At 38.0% G+C, this 13,494-nt stretch overlaps 1 protein-coding gene and 1 non-coding gene across 2 annotated transcripts in view; both read right to left on the reverse strand.

Annotated features, from left to right (window-relative positions):
- The window catches only part of RALA (RAS like proto-oncogene A), a 113,926-nt gene extending 109,012 nt beyond the window's left edge, over positions 1-4,914 (reverse strand). The window contains exon 1 of the mRNA XM_037056527.1: positions 4,659-4,914. The gene's annotated coding sequence lies outside the window, so the exon portion shown is untranslated. The remainder of the gene's footprint in view (positions 1-4,658) is intronic.
- Positions 4,915-10,173: 5,259 nt separating this feature from the next.
- Positions 10,174-10,371, reverse strand: LOC118994027 (U2 spliceosomal RNA). Its single transcript, XR_005067986.1, has one exon. It is a non-coding gene; the product is annotated as a U2 spliceosomal RNA (small nuclear RNA).
- Positions 10,372-13,494: the final 3,123 nt, after the last annotated feature.

A 13,494-nucleotide genomic window follows, 5' to 3' on the forward strand; every position in this document is an offset into this window, starting at 1 on the left:
AAGCACATACAATGGGTTAAAGACAGTGTTGGGAAAATTAGATAAGTCCAGGGAAATGACATTAGACATCACACAAAAGAATAAATTGAAAATGAATTAAATACTTAAATGTTAAACTTGAAACCATAAATATTCTAGAAGAAAACATAGGCAGCAAAATCTTGGACATTGCTCATAGCAATATTTTTTCTGATTTACCTCCTCAGGCAAGGTTAACAAAGGAAAAAAATAAATGAGACTATATCAAACTAAAAAGTTTTTGCACAGCAAAGGAAACCATCAACAAAATCGAAAGACAACCCACTGAATGGGAGAACATATTCACTGATATATCTGATAAGGGGTTAATATTCAAAATTTATTAAAAACTTGCAAAACTCAACACACACACACAATTCAATTAGAAATGGACAAAGACCCCTGAATAGACACTTCTGCAAAGAGGACATACAGATAGTCAATAGATACATGAAAAGATGCTCAATGTCACTCATCATCAAAGAAATGCAACTGAAAACCACAATTAAATATCACCAAACACCTGTCAGAATGGCTACCATCAATAACTCAATAAACAAAGCAAGTGCTGATGAGGATGTGGAGAAAGGGGAACCCTTTTGCACTATTGGTGGGAATGCAAATTGGTGCAAACACTGTAGAAAGTAGTATGGAGATACCTCAAAAAATTAAAAAAGGAAACTGCTTTATGACCCAGCGATTCCACTTCTGGGAATTTACTCAAAGAAACCCGAAACACTAATTCTAAAGTATGTAAGCACCCCTATGTTCAGTGAAGTGTTATTACAATAGCCAATATTTGGAAGAGGTCCAAGTGTCCGCTAGTAGATGAATGGATATAACAACTATGGTAAATTACACAACGGAATACTACTCAGATGTAAAAAAAAAAAAAGAAAACTTTACTCTTTGCAACAGTATAGATAGACCAGGAGAACATTATGGTAAGTGAAATAAGCCAGTTAGAAAGACAAATATCATATGATTTCATTCTTATGTGGAATCTAATGAACAAACTGAACAAGCAAAATAGAGACTCACAGATAGCAGGCTGATATCTGATATCTGATATCTGAGACTCACAGATAGCAGGCTGATAGCTCTGGGGGGTAAGGGTTAGGGGGGGTGCAGGAATATGGACATATACACCACAGTGTGGTGATTGTGGGGGCAGAGGGTAGAGGTCAAAGAGGGTATAATGCGAATAAATGAAAAATACAATAAAAACAATTTTAACAGAATAGTATTATAGTATTTTATGGAAATTTGCTTTTTTGGCTTGTACAGACTACCCTCTTGACATTAAGGAATTAAGTATTCACCTCCAGGTATATTTAAATCAAAAGTACAAATTCACTTCTAAAATTTACTCTCAAGTCTTTTAAAAAGAGCTTTAATTTCATTTTTCTATATTATAAAGAAATCCTAATGAATACAATGAAGTATTTTAGAGATAAAAAGAAAACACAGGATAACTGTTACTATTGAGGGCTTGATGATGAGCTTTTTTTTTTTACATAGAGCTATGTACTTAAAAAAAGAAAAAGAACAAGAGTGGAACACATCTGTCTGAATTAAGCCCATTTAAAAGTGTTTTTTGATACACCAAGGTTGAGGGTTTGATCCCCCGACAGGGCACATACAAGAAACAAGCAATGAATGAATAAGTAAATAGAACAATAATTGATGGTTCTCTTTCTCTTTCTTCCTCTCTAAAATCAATAAATGAAATCAATTAAAAACTGCACAGGTTTGGAAAGAGCGAAAAGAATTCTTCTAGCACCAAATAGCAATTAGACCTTACAAGAGTTTTACCCTCTTTAAGCCTCCATAATTAACCCAAAGAGAAAAAGATATATGGTATAAAATGGTAAAAACAGATCCAGTACACCTTAGCTTCTTTTACCATTCTTCCCAATTCCCCATAACCTCTCTCCCATCTCAGTTAGTGACAGATAAACCAATACCCCTTCAAGAAAGGCCACTACAAGTAAGTTTTCAAAAGTCCTGTCAAACCTCAAATATTGATACTTCAGAGATAAAAAGCAGTCATCAAACACCAGAGTCGAGTTCCTAATACTCTTTTTCCACAATGTTTATAGGAACAATGCCCAATCACTTTTTTCATCACCACACACAGAGAAAGTGGTTAACACTGTGTTTGTAGGCACATGGGAGATAAACAGAAGAGTGGCTGCGGCCTTGGGCCACCACCTGGCTAAAGTGACCAGTAGTAACCCCAGCCCCCACACGACCAAGTGCTGAGATGAGAATCTCGTTTTCCTCAGCCTTTTAGGATTAACTGCAATAACCAACACTCTCAGAAATCTTTACTTTCAAATCCAAACTGCTACACACTGGCTGCCTAGACACCTATAAATAACTTCACTTAGTAAAGTGTAAAAGAACTACCTCTCTTGCAGAGGCATTATTGAGATTAGAAATAATATAAGCAAAGCTTTTATCAAAGGGCTAGCCAGGCAATCAATGTATAAGGACTGTTACTATTAGGAGGGTTGATGAATTCAAAAAGAGAAATCTGACCTCTCTATAGTGGTAATGTCAGTGAGGTAAGAAATTGCAAGAGAGGGGTCTCCCTAGATGTCTAAGAATCAAAACATTTTGTAAAACAGTGGAAACCATATACTGTCTCCTTACTTCTGCAAAATCATAACTTTTTTTCTCATTAACATCCTCTTACTCTAGTGTTTTTAAAGTGGTTTTCTTTGGCACCCCACTAGTAAAGACTACTAGTAGGTATTACACTGACATACATATATACAAGACATGATTCTGGTACATTTATTTACCTTCTGGAAGCTAAGCTTGGAAAAGCAGTCTGGACCACCACCAGATATTTGTAAAGGAAAGAAGATAACAGCACTTTTCTATCTGGACCTCCCTAAAGTGAAAATAACCCAACTGTCTATAGATAAAAATTGTCCTCCCCAACAAATGGTAGACAAGGTTTTCCTATAATTAGCCCTTTTCCCCTGAAGGTCCTGTGAAGAAAGTGTTGTATGAAGAATTGCTTCAAAATAGACGATACAGATGACTGCACACTCAGCAGACACTCTAGAGAACAGCATCTGGGTCTCTGAAAAGAAATATGAACATACTTATTGGTAAATTATGCCAAGGTCTTATTGGATGCCACAGGATTTCATGTATCCATGGGAAAATGAGCCACTATAAGCACTTTGGTGATTTACCTCATTTTCTAAACGGTGGTAACTCGATCCAAACTTAAACCTACTATCACCAGGAAATCATCGCTTGATAACTTTGGACAAACATGCTCAAGCAGTAAACCTTTAACACTATATAAATTATTATAATACTCGGACGTAATGCCCCAAATACAATTTTAACCTCTCAGGGGGTGATAGAGTTTTGGAAGGACAGCAAAGAATTCTTCTTAAAATGTTCTTTGACCATGCTAAAGAACAGACAGACAAAGTGTGCATGTGTCAGGAAACTGGAATAAAAATACAAAGCAAAAAACTCTAGCCCAATAAAATGACTCCTGGAAAGCAACTGTGAGTTCACCTACACTTCAGCTTCTGCGCTGAAGAAATTCAAAGCCTAAAAATAACGTTTTAGAGTCTGAGTCATTTTACAGTAACATAGTATTAATAAAGATAGAAAAACAAACTAATAAGATTAAATGGATTAATACGCATAAGCTAAAATGAATGCCTTCTACTGTGAGTTCACTAATGAAATTTGTTATCCAATTTTTGGAACACGATTAAAGTTGTGATTTACTTTCAGGACAGGAATTAACTTATAACACCTGCTTTATAAAGGTTCCCCACCACCACCACCAAACTCAATTTGTAAACTAGGTGTTTTTTGGCTTGACATGTAGGGCGTGGCACTGGAGTTCTCACACAACTTCCATGACACCTCGATGAGCTTCCACAAGTCTGGACATTCTGGTTTCCAAAGCAAAGGCCAGTTAACTCCTTAATTCTCCTTAAACCTTAAAACAACACTGCGAGGTCACCGCCGCCCACTTACACACACATACCAGACTAATGCATACAAATCACACCTTCCACTTCTGGAAAACCTTTAGGAACGGACTACAGAGAAAACACCCCTCAGTCAAAATATCTATATTCTCCTCTTCTTTTTAGGGGCTGGATTACCCAAATATGTGTCAAATCTGTGCAAGAAGCCCAGTTCAGTGTGGAAAATCTAATGACTTCAGTCTGAAGCCATTTAGGAAAAAGCCATTTCTTTAACAGACACAAAAACCCTTATAGAGATGCTTCCAAAAACCAACTGCTGTACAAGAGCCAAAGAGTTGAAAGAAGGGAAGGAGGGGAAAGGGGCGGAGTGAGGCGCTGGGACTTCCGCTGTGGGGTCGGGGGCACCGCCCGAGAGGGGGGTCTCCGACCTTAGCACCAGAGATTGGTGATGTGCCGACGAGGCCAACTTGAAGGGGTGCCGGGTGCGGGGGACTTCGCTGCAGTCGCCTGCCTCGGAGGTGCACTCGCCCTCTCAGCAGCGAGCACGACGCCCCGGATTCCATCCCGCGCTCGTCCCCGGGCAGAACGCGGGGCGTGAAATCACCCTAGCAAGCCCAGTACTTGGGCCTCGAGCGGCCCCCATCCCAGCCCTCCATCGCTCACCTGGCCAGAACACGAGTCCACCGCCCCGCGGGCACCGGAAACCGCACTGAGCTAGCTCTAGCGAAGAGTCCTCCACCCCAGTGTGAAAGGCTCCGCGCCGGGAGCAACAAAGAAGGAATCCGACGGGCGGCGGCGGAGCTTGGGAGGGGGTGGAGGAGGAGGAAGATCGGGAGGAGGCAGATTCAGGACGCCCAGCTCACGAGAGTTCCACCCACCTCCGGGCTGCTCTGCAGCAGCAACCGCAGAGCACTTCCGGGGCGCTGGGGAACGGGGCGGGCCGGTGGGGGAGGGACTTCCTATTTTGGGGCGTAGCCGAGAGTGGAGGGGACTCAGCTGAAGAACAAAGATTGGGAGGGCGGGGGCTGTCCAGCGCGTATTTTTTGCGTGTTGCGGCCTGGTTCCGTTTTTATTCGGGAGGCCCCAACCCTAGGTCCTGGCGCCGGGAAAGATGAAATCACGTCCCGGGAACCCGGTAGTGGCTGCGGCCTCGCGGAGTTTCCCGCATCTCGGCATCGGCGCCGCAACGTCCTCTCTTCTGGGGGCTAGGAGGGGGTTCTTGGGGAAAATAGCGGAGGCCATCTTGCTTCTAGGGAGCAGCTCCTTCTCCCGGGGCGTCCTACGGTGGAAGTCGCAGCGTTCTGTGGCCGGGGTCTGGAGTGAAGCTGGTGGTGTGCCTCGTCGCTGGCTGAATTCTAGGAAATGGGTCAGTCGCCCGCCCTGGCTAGAGGGTCTCAGTGGCTACCCCGAATCTCACATTGAACTGCTGTGAGAAGTCGCCTCCTTGGATGGTCTAGAGCCTATTGTGAAGGGGCTGGAGCCTCCTGTGAGCTACCACACTGCAGGTGTGGTGCGGCACCGAAATCATCCTGCGGCCCCATCCCGTGATTTGGTAGCCTGAATTAGAAGTAGTTCCACCAAATCAGTTGCTTTGTTTAAGTCATTACACAGGTTCGCAATAGATCATTTGCCTAACATTTATTAGCAGCTACAGAACCTAATCTCTTGACTACACCCTGGCCCCACATTTGAGTATCATCTCCGTGCTTGGTACTACCCATTCAGTGGGTAGACAGACATGAAAGCATATAATTTTGATTAGAAGTGTGTTATATCAAGGTACACGGAGCAAGAACACATAACTTTGCTATGTGTTAGATTTTAAAGGTAAATAGGGGTTTCCCGGCACACAAACAGGGAATGGGATGGCAAATACAATCCTAACAGGTCATGCAGCACAGGGACAAATAATGTGTTGAGAAGTCAGAGTGGTAATTACAGGACTTAAAAATTCAAGCCTGAGTTTCTAAAAAAGATGAGGCTGGAAAAGCAGGAGCCAAAATCACGAGAACTCTTACCATGGTAAGGCAACTTATAGAGTAATGACCCTGAATTCGTGCAAGCTGTAATCACCCTCTATACTTGTACAAGCTATGGGTGGGGGAACAGGTTATTTGGGAGGAGTGTTTGTAGACAGGAGGCCATTACAGGAATAAAGGATGAAAGAACCATTATGTGAGTGACAGTAATCATTGCAAAGATGGATTCCTAAAATATTCAGGAGGCTAAATCTACTGATTTTGATAGATTGCCGGGGTCGGGTGCTGGGTAAGAGGAGATTGACAATGATGCCATTTTGCCTTTTGGGAAGGATAAAGGCAGGTTGTACCAGTGAGACAACGAAGAGTGGGGATGGGTTGAGAGATGGGGTGCAGTAAATGAGTGCCATTTTGCACCTGGTGAGTTTGAGTAACAGTGGTGTGGTCAAATGACAGTTGCTACATGGATCTAGAGCTCTGAGGAGAATCTAGGGTGAATTTAGGAAAACCCCAGTTTTGTATTACCACATCCAGGCAAAGGGCAGTCTCTATTGAGCACAGTTTCCAAACCACTTCTCCTTTCTCCCTACATTTTCTTGGGAGAAAGTCAAGAAAATGAAAAAATCCCCATGTGGTAATTTATGCCCATCCATAGACTAATAATACTCAAATGCTGAATGGTCTAAGGATCATTAAGGTTAGGCTTACAGGGAACGGAATGTGGCAATGTTTAACTAGGATAGCATCATAAACTCATAAAATGAAATGCTATTTTAATAAAGTTTTTTAAGTTTGCGTATTGACATTAGCTTAGTAAAGCTGGCCACAGATAAAGGATTCAGAATGGCAGGTTGTGCAAATAACTGCTGAATGAAGAACTAGAAGGAGGATGACTTCAAGAATGAGCAATGGGAACACAATGGAAGACAACTTTAAATTCATTAGCCTGTCTTGGTTGTCACAGCTGTGCTAACCTGGCTTAAAGCAGTTAGAAATAGAATGGATCACTTTGAACAGAGGCTTCATAAAACCACAAACAGCAAAAATCCTGCAAATAATAGCTACAGTGTAAAGAAATTACTAGTTCTTATTCTATATTCCTATAGAGCGGCATTTTGAACACAAATGGGGAACTCTCACTTTTAGTTCATTGGTTATTCAAGTGCATTCTCAATTTTCCTAGCGTAGAAATATATTTAGGTATATTAACCATTTAATGGATAATGTACTGGAGCAGAAATAAGGACAAGGATTGTGAATTCCTTTTTTGTTCATTGTATAACTAGCAAAGCCACTTAACCTCTCTGACCTAGTTTCTTTGATTCTAAGATAGAGAATAACTTTCTACCAGCCTGCCTCTCAGAGATGTTATAAGAAATAACAAATGAATCCCTTAAAAGCTCTTTTTAGGTGCTTGGATGAATAGGCATAATTGTAAGTACATATTAAAAAACAGCACTGATTTCCAGTAGAACTCAAGCATTCCTAAATTTTCTGTTTGGACAACTCAAAGAAATTGAAACAAAGAGTTCCATTTTAAAATATGCCTAGATTTCTTGACTTGTGAGTTTAAATTTTATTTATGATCAAACCTCATGCATTGAATAAAAAGGAAAATTTTAGTAACTACAGTTCTTATGTTCACTGCTACTTAGAGGTAATATATGCTTTGGGGAGAAGTATAAGGTAGGTATGCTTTTGTTACAATCATGTTTTAAAATTCACAATTAGTCTATTGCAGTATTGAACTGGAATTTTCTGGTAAAAGCATTACTCATGTCCCTATTATAGAATAATAAGAATTTATCTGAAACGTGAAGGTGATCATTCCTATGAAACTTCTGTCATTCTCATCATTGTTTAATCAGAAATACAAAATAAAACAGGTAGTCTTGTGAGGTTTTGTCCAATATCTTGTCTATGTAAGAAACATCCAAACATGTAGAAAATTTTTATAGGATTTTATTTGAGCTAAACTGACAACAGTTGATGGACAGCAAGATCTCAAATTCTCTGGAGAATGACAGTTAATACAGTTTCTTTTTTACATTAAAAATTTTTGGAATGTAAGAAGGTTACATGAAGGTGGGAGAAAAGTGGAGATTTGACCATTTATGTCTATAACGCTCCCCTTCATGTCTACCCTTGTGAACCACATATTTCCATAATTCTGTCAGGCGATTAGAAGATGAGACTACTAAAATAATTGTTCCCAAGTGTTGCTGCTTTTTAGAATCACCTGTATACCTGTCAAGGAAATTTACACTCTCAAATGTAAATAGATTTATTTACATTCTAAATATTCTAAACTTTCAGTTAGATGTCTTGGGTGAAGCCCAAGGCATCTGTAATTATAACACCCTCCTTTGAATTCACGTTTGGAAAGTTTGAGTTTCAGTAACTTATCCAAAGTCATGGAGAACTCTAAATAGAGCCAGAAACTAACTGAAATCTTATAAGTCAAAGTTAGAGATCTTTCATTGGATGTTTGCTATTCTTTCACTGACTACTTAAGATGGATGGGATGGAAAGGTGGAGAGGAAAATAGCAATTTTATTTTTAAGATTTTATTTATGTATTTTTAGAGAGAGGGGAAGGGAGGGAGAAAGAGAGGGAGAGAAACGATGACTGGTTACCTCTTGCAAGCCCCCAACTGGGAAGCTGTCCTACGATGCAGGCATGTGCACTGACCGGGAATCTAACTGGCAACCTCTTGGTTTGCAGGAGGACACCCAACCCACTGAGCCACACCAATCAGGGTTACTTTTTATTACTATTTTAAAACCATATTCTATTACATGGTTTTAAGATAAAATTAGTTTCTGTAGAGTGCTTAGAACAGTATCTGGCACATGGCAAGTACATATAAGTGTGAATGAGTAAAGCCTTCATTGTCTAATTACAGTGTTCACTTTGCCCAGAGATAAATTAGGTAAAATTGTATTAGATATAAACATTTACTATGTAGAAAAATTGTATGTAAATAATGGTGGAATCTTCAGCCATTTTTAGTCATGGAAGCCCTGAATTTGTATAGCTGAAAATATTTCTATATTGTTTCTTTTCGTATTTTGATATATTAAGAGAAATGTTAATAATGTACTTATTGAATAAATTTTTGGATTTTCAGTTATTTGGATTTGATATATTTTTATATCATTTTATTTAAGATGTAATTATAGTTTACATGCATGGGATGATGTATTTTACATTATTTTGTCACATAACTAGCTCAAAAGTTGATTTTTACTGTTATGTAATCAAGTATGTTTTAGAAGCCATTTGTATATATCTTCCAAATTAAATATTCCTCTTGAATGAGGTAGTAGATATGTTTGATTCTATTTAATTTTCCTATTTCTCTACAAGTTTCTTTATAGTCTTTCAACCTTGAACAAGTTTTTATTCTTCCTAACTGTAAATAAAATTATCTATTTTCATCATTAATAAAGGAAGAGCCCAGTTCAATATTTTTAAGGGCTTTTTAGTATATTTTGACAAAGTCTGAAAAAAATATGTCTTTGGTCAGTATCTGTCATTATGAAAATTGATACCCATTTTAATTTTTGTTCAATTGTATAGGTTGCATTATTTTTTTTACATACCCAGTATCAATTTCTAGTGACTTGTATTTTTCTCTGTGCATGTACACACACTGAATACCTTCATATCTTCATGCTGAATACTAATTTAGTCTTTAATATACTTCATTAAAATGATTTATTCTATCATTCTATCAAGGATTGACTTAGGGATATACCAGACAGAAGGTATTTATAAAGTCAGGGGGAATCTGGTTAAGTAGAGTGGGTTACACCAGAAGGTACAGATCTGAGAAGCCAGAAGGAAGAATTAGATGCCCTCATCAGATGCCCTCAAATAGAAGCAGCTATTTGAGTCCAGAGTCAACTAAGAAAGGAAATTAAATTAATATTGAATATTTACCATATTTCAGGCTTTGTACCAGGCACCTTACAAAATAAGGAATGTCTGGCTAGATTCCATAAATCTAAGTGGTTTAATTCTTGGGAGCCACAGGAAAGACTAGTATTAAGCAGGACACTTGCACAAATTGTATAACTCTGCCTTTTAAAATACTTATACGGTATTGTTTATTATAAGAATTAAAAATTATATGAGGTGGTGCATGTTGTTATGATCAAACCTACAACTTTGAATCATACCTATCCATTCTTTTCATAAGACAAGGCCATCATTCAGTCTCCATTTGGTTCTCAACTCTTCTATCTATTTGAGAACCTTGCTGCATTAATTTTTCTCTTTCTGTTGTGTCTTCAATCTCTCAGTACTGGTTCTTTGCCATTACCATGCTCATTTGTTTAAACTGATAAGAACAGATACTACACTTGATCTTAGCCAAAAGGCCAAGAAGCGATCCCATGCTCATTTGTTTAAAACATCTCCTTCATACATATTCTCCCTCCCTCTAGTTTCTACCTCAAATTTGCTTCCTTTCATTAAAGAAAATTTTTGAGAGAACTCTATGCTTGCCATCTCTACATTGTCACTTCAAAGTTACTCTTTAATTATTTGTAATCAGGCTTACATTCTCAACACAGCTGTGAAATTAGTCTTAATAAAGTCACTAATAGCATCTCTTATTTTTTAATGTTATAGCAGCATTTTAACTGTTGACCATTCTTTCCTCTTTGAACAATCTTTTAGCTTCTCTAATACAATTCACTGTTTCTTTTCTGTCCATTCATCATTGCCCTTTGTACACTTCTGTTTTCGCTTAAATATTGCCATTCCAAGAAATTTTAAGGCGCTTATCACTCTAGTCTAATCTACACATCCTTCTTGGATGATCTCATCTATGCTCATGGTTTTACTTACCATATGTGAATGACTTTTAGCCATGAGCACACCCTAAGCATGAAAATATTTAATTCCCTATTTGGTATCTCTTGGGTATTTTATAGGGACCCAACTCAAACACAGCATGTCCAAATTGAACTAATTCCATCACACAACGAATGCCCAAAGCCAAAAGTCCAAATGTTTACACTGAAAGTCTGTCTTTTTCCTCAATACCTATTCAATCATCAAGCTGTTAAACCTTCTATCTTTAGTATATCTCAGAATCATCCATTCTACTCCATTTCTACTACTACTTCCCTGATTCAAGCTATTAGTACCTGCTTATTGTTATTGTAGTATAGATTAAATGGGTTATCCTCCTTTAAATCCACTATTCACATTGCAACCATTATGATCTTCTGGAAGGCAAATAGAATCATATAACTTCTCTGCCTAAACTTCAGTGCTTCCATTAATCTCAGGATAGTCTGAATTCCTTCATGTTTATACAGTCTTACACAATCTAATTTTTGTTTACTTCTGTAGTCTCATCTCTGCTTACCACCACCACACACACACACACACACACACACACACACACACACACACACTTAGGTCCATGAATATAGGTGCAGTCCAAAATACATGTATGAAAGTTTAATGAGCAAAAGTTAAGTAAGACACATTATACCAGGTCTTAACAATTATTATGTCAATATAAAATTCCCAACCATTGTATAAAAGTTTTAGTTTTTAACCCCTCCTGTAGGGTCTGTAGGAAGTTGAGCCATTGTTAATATAATGATAGTGGTTTGAACATTGATGTAACCTGGCAGCCAAGGAGAGAGGACTGGAATGCACATGTGTGAACAATGATGACTTCACAGTACTGTTCAGTGGGGGCAGTAGACACCACTGAGTGAACATTTGTACTGTGTGGCCATCACATTCAAAATGACCAAATGAAGAGAGCAATGAATCTGCATCCAATTTTCCATTAAGCTTGAACATTTTTCTGCAGAAACTATTTTGTTGATTCAGAAGCCCCCAGCTATGGGCAACTGGTGATTGGCAGTTTCATCAAGAAAATTCATCTGCTTTTGTATCATATCTCATGCAGATTATTTTGGTAAAACATCAAATCACCCAGGTGACTCAGCCCCTCTACAGCCCAGATTTGGTGCCCTGTGACTTCTGTCTTTTCTCAAAACTAAGATCACCTTTGAAAGGGAAGAGATTTCACACCATCGATGAGATTCAGGAAAATACAATGGGGCAGATAATCGTGACTGGTAGAGCTGTGTAAGGTCCCAAGGTGCCTACTTTGAAGGCAACTGAGGCATCATTGTCCTATGTACAGGGTTTCTTGTATCTTGTACCTGTAATAAATGCCTCTATTTTTCATATTTCATGGCCAAATACCTTCTGAGTAGACCTCATATATTTAAAACAGATTAAACATTAAATATCATAAGTTAACTTCTTTACTCACATTCTAATCCTCTCATCTGTGGTGACATTTAGTAGACAAAATATATTTTCATGTTGGAAAGAAATCAATAATGTAGATTTCACAAAGAATTGATACCACTTTTGTTACTGACATAAACTTTGAAAAATTAATGAAAATTTTGAATTCCAGCTTTCTTTTGAATAACAGATTCTTTAGTAAGTTGCATCCCTGTTTTCATTTATACCATGCTCTTTCTGTGGCTGAATCATTGCAATATTTAGCAGTGGTAATTATCAGTTTATAATTTTAATAACATTTTGATCTCCTATTGTATTTTATATTTTAGGCACAACTGTCAAGGATAAATTTCCATTATTTCCCAAATGTTCTTTAATATAGTTCTTTTCCTTCCCATGTGAATTCATAGTCAATCAACTTAAATCCAATAAGCATCTGATTTAGGCTAGAGATTCACAACTTTAGGCAAATCTAATTATTTTTTTTTACTTTTGTCTCAATCATACTGTTATTAGCAACACTTTTATTTCCTCTTTAAATTTTATAAAACATTAAATTCAAATGCAGTAAATTGTTTGAACAATTACACAAACACTATTGTACAAAGGTGAAATTGGCCCTGGCTGGATAGCTCAGTTGGTTAGAATGTCATCCCAATAAACCAAGGTTGAGGGTTTGATCCTTTGGCCAGGGCACGTATGAGAATCAACCAAGAATACATAAATAAAAGGAACAACAAATCTCTGTCTCTTTTTCTCTAAAAATAAATAAAATAAAATCATAAAGGGCATTACTCTGAAGTTAGACTATTAATGACAATTAACACCACTATGTAATAACAACTTCACATTTTTATCAGTGTATATGTTGTCCTAATTCAGCCTAGGAAAAGTAGAGGGTTGGGTAGGATTAATGGTATAAGTCCAATGTTATCCCTGCTGTTTCTTCTTCGTGGAGAGAATCTCTCTACTGCTCACCCTTCAATCTCCTACTTCCCCTCCACTCATCTTTAATGACTTCATCCAGAAAGCCTCTCCACACCTTCCTATAGGTGGTAGATGACATAGGCTTGTGTTGCTCCCTTTGTGCCCTGTACTTTTCTTGCACATCACACTTTATTGGGATTGCTTGTTTGTCTTTCTTACTAGGGAGGGCAGGAATTACATCTATTCTGTGTACTGTTACGTCCCTATATTAGGTCAATATTTTAAAATGAATAAATTATGGG

Source organism: Sturnira hondurensis, unplaced genomic scaffold (genome assembly GCF_014824575.4).
Source record: "Sturnira hondurensis isolate 20B ecotype Veracruz unplaced genomic scaffold, ASM1482457v3 Scaffold0008992, whole genome shotgun sequence".
NCBI lineage: Eukaryota > Metazoa > Chordata > Mammalia > Chiroptera > Phyllostomidae > Sturnira > Sturnira hondurensis.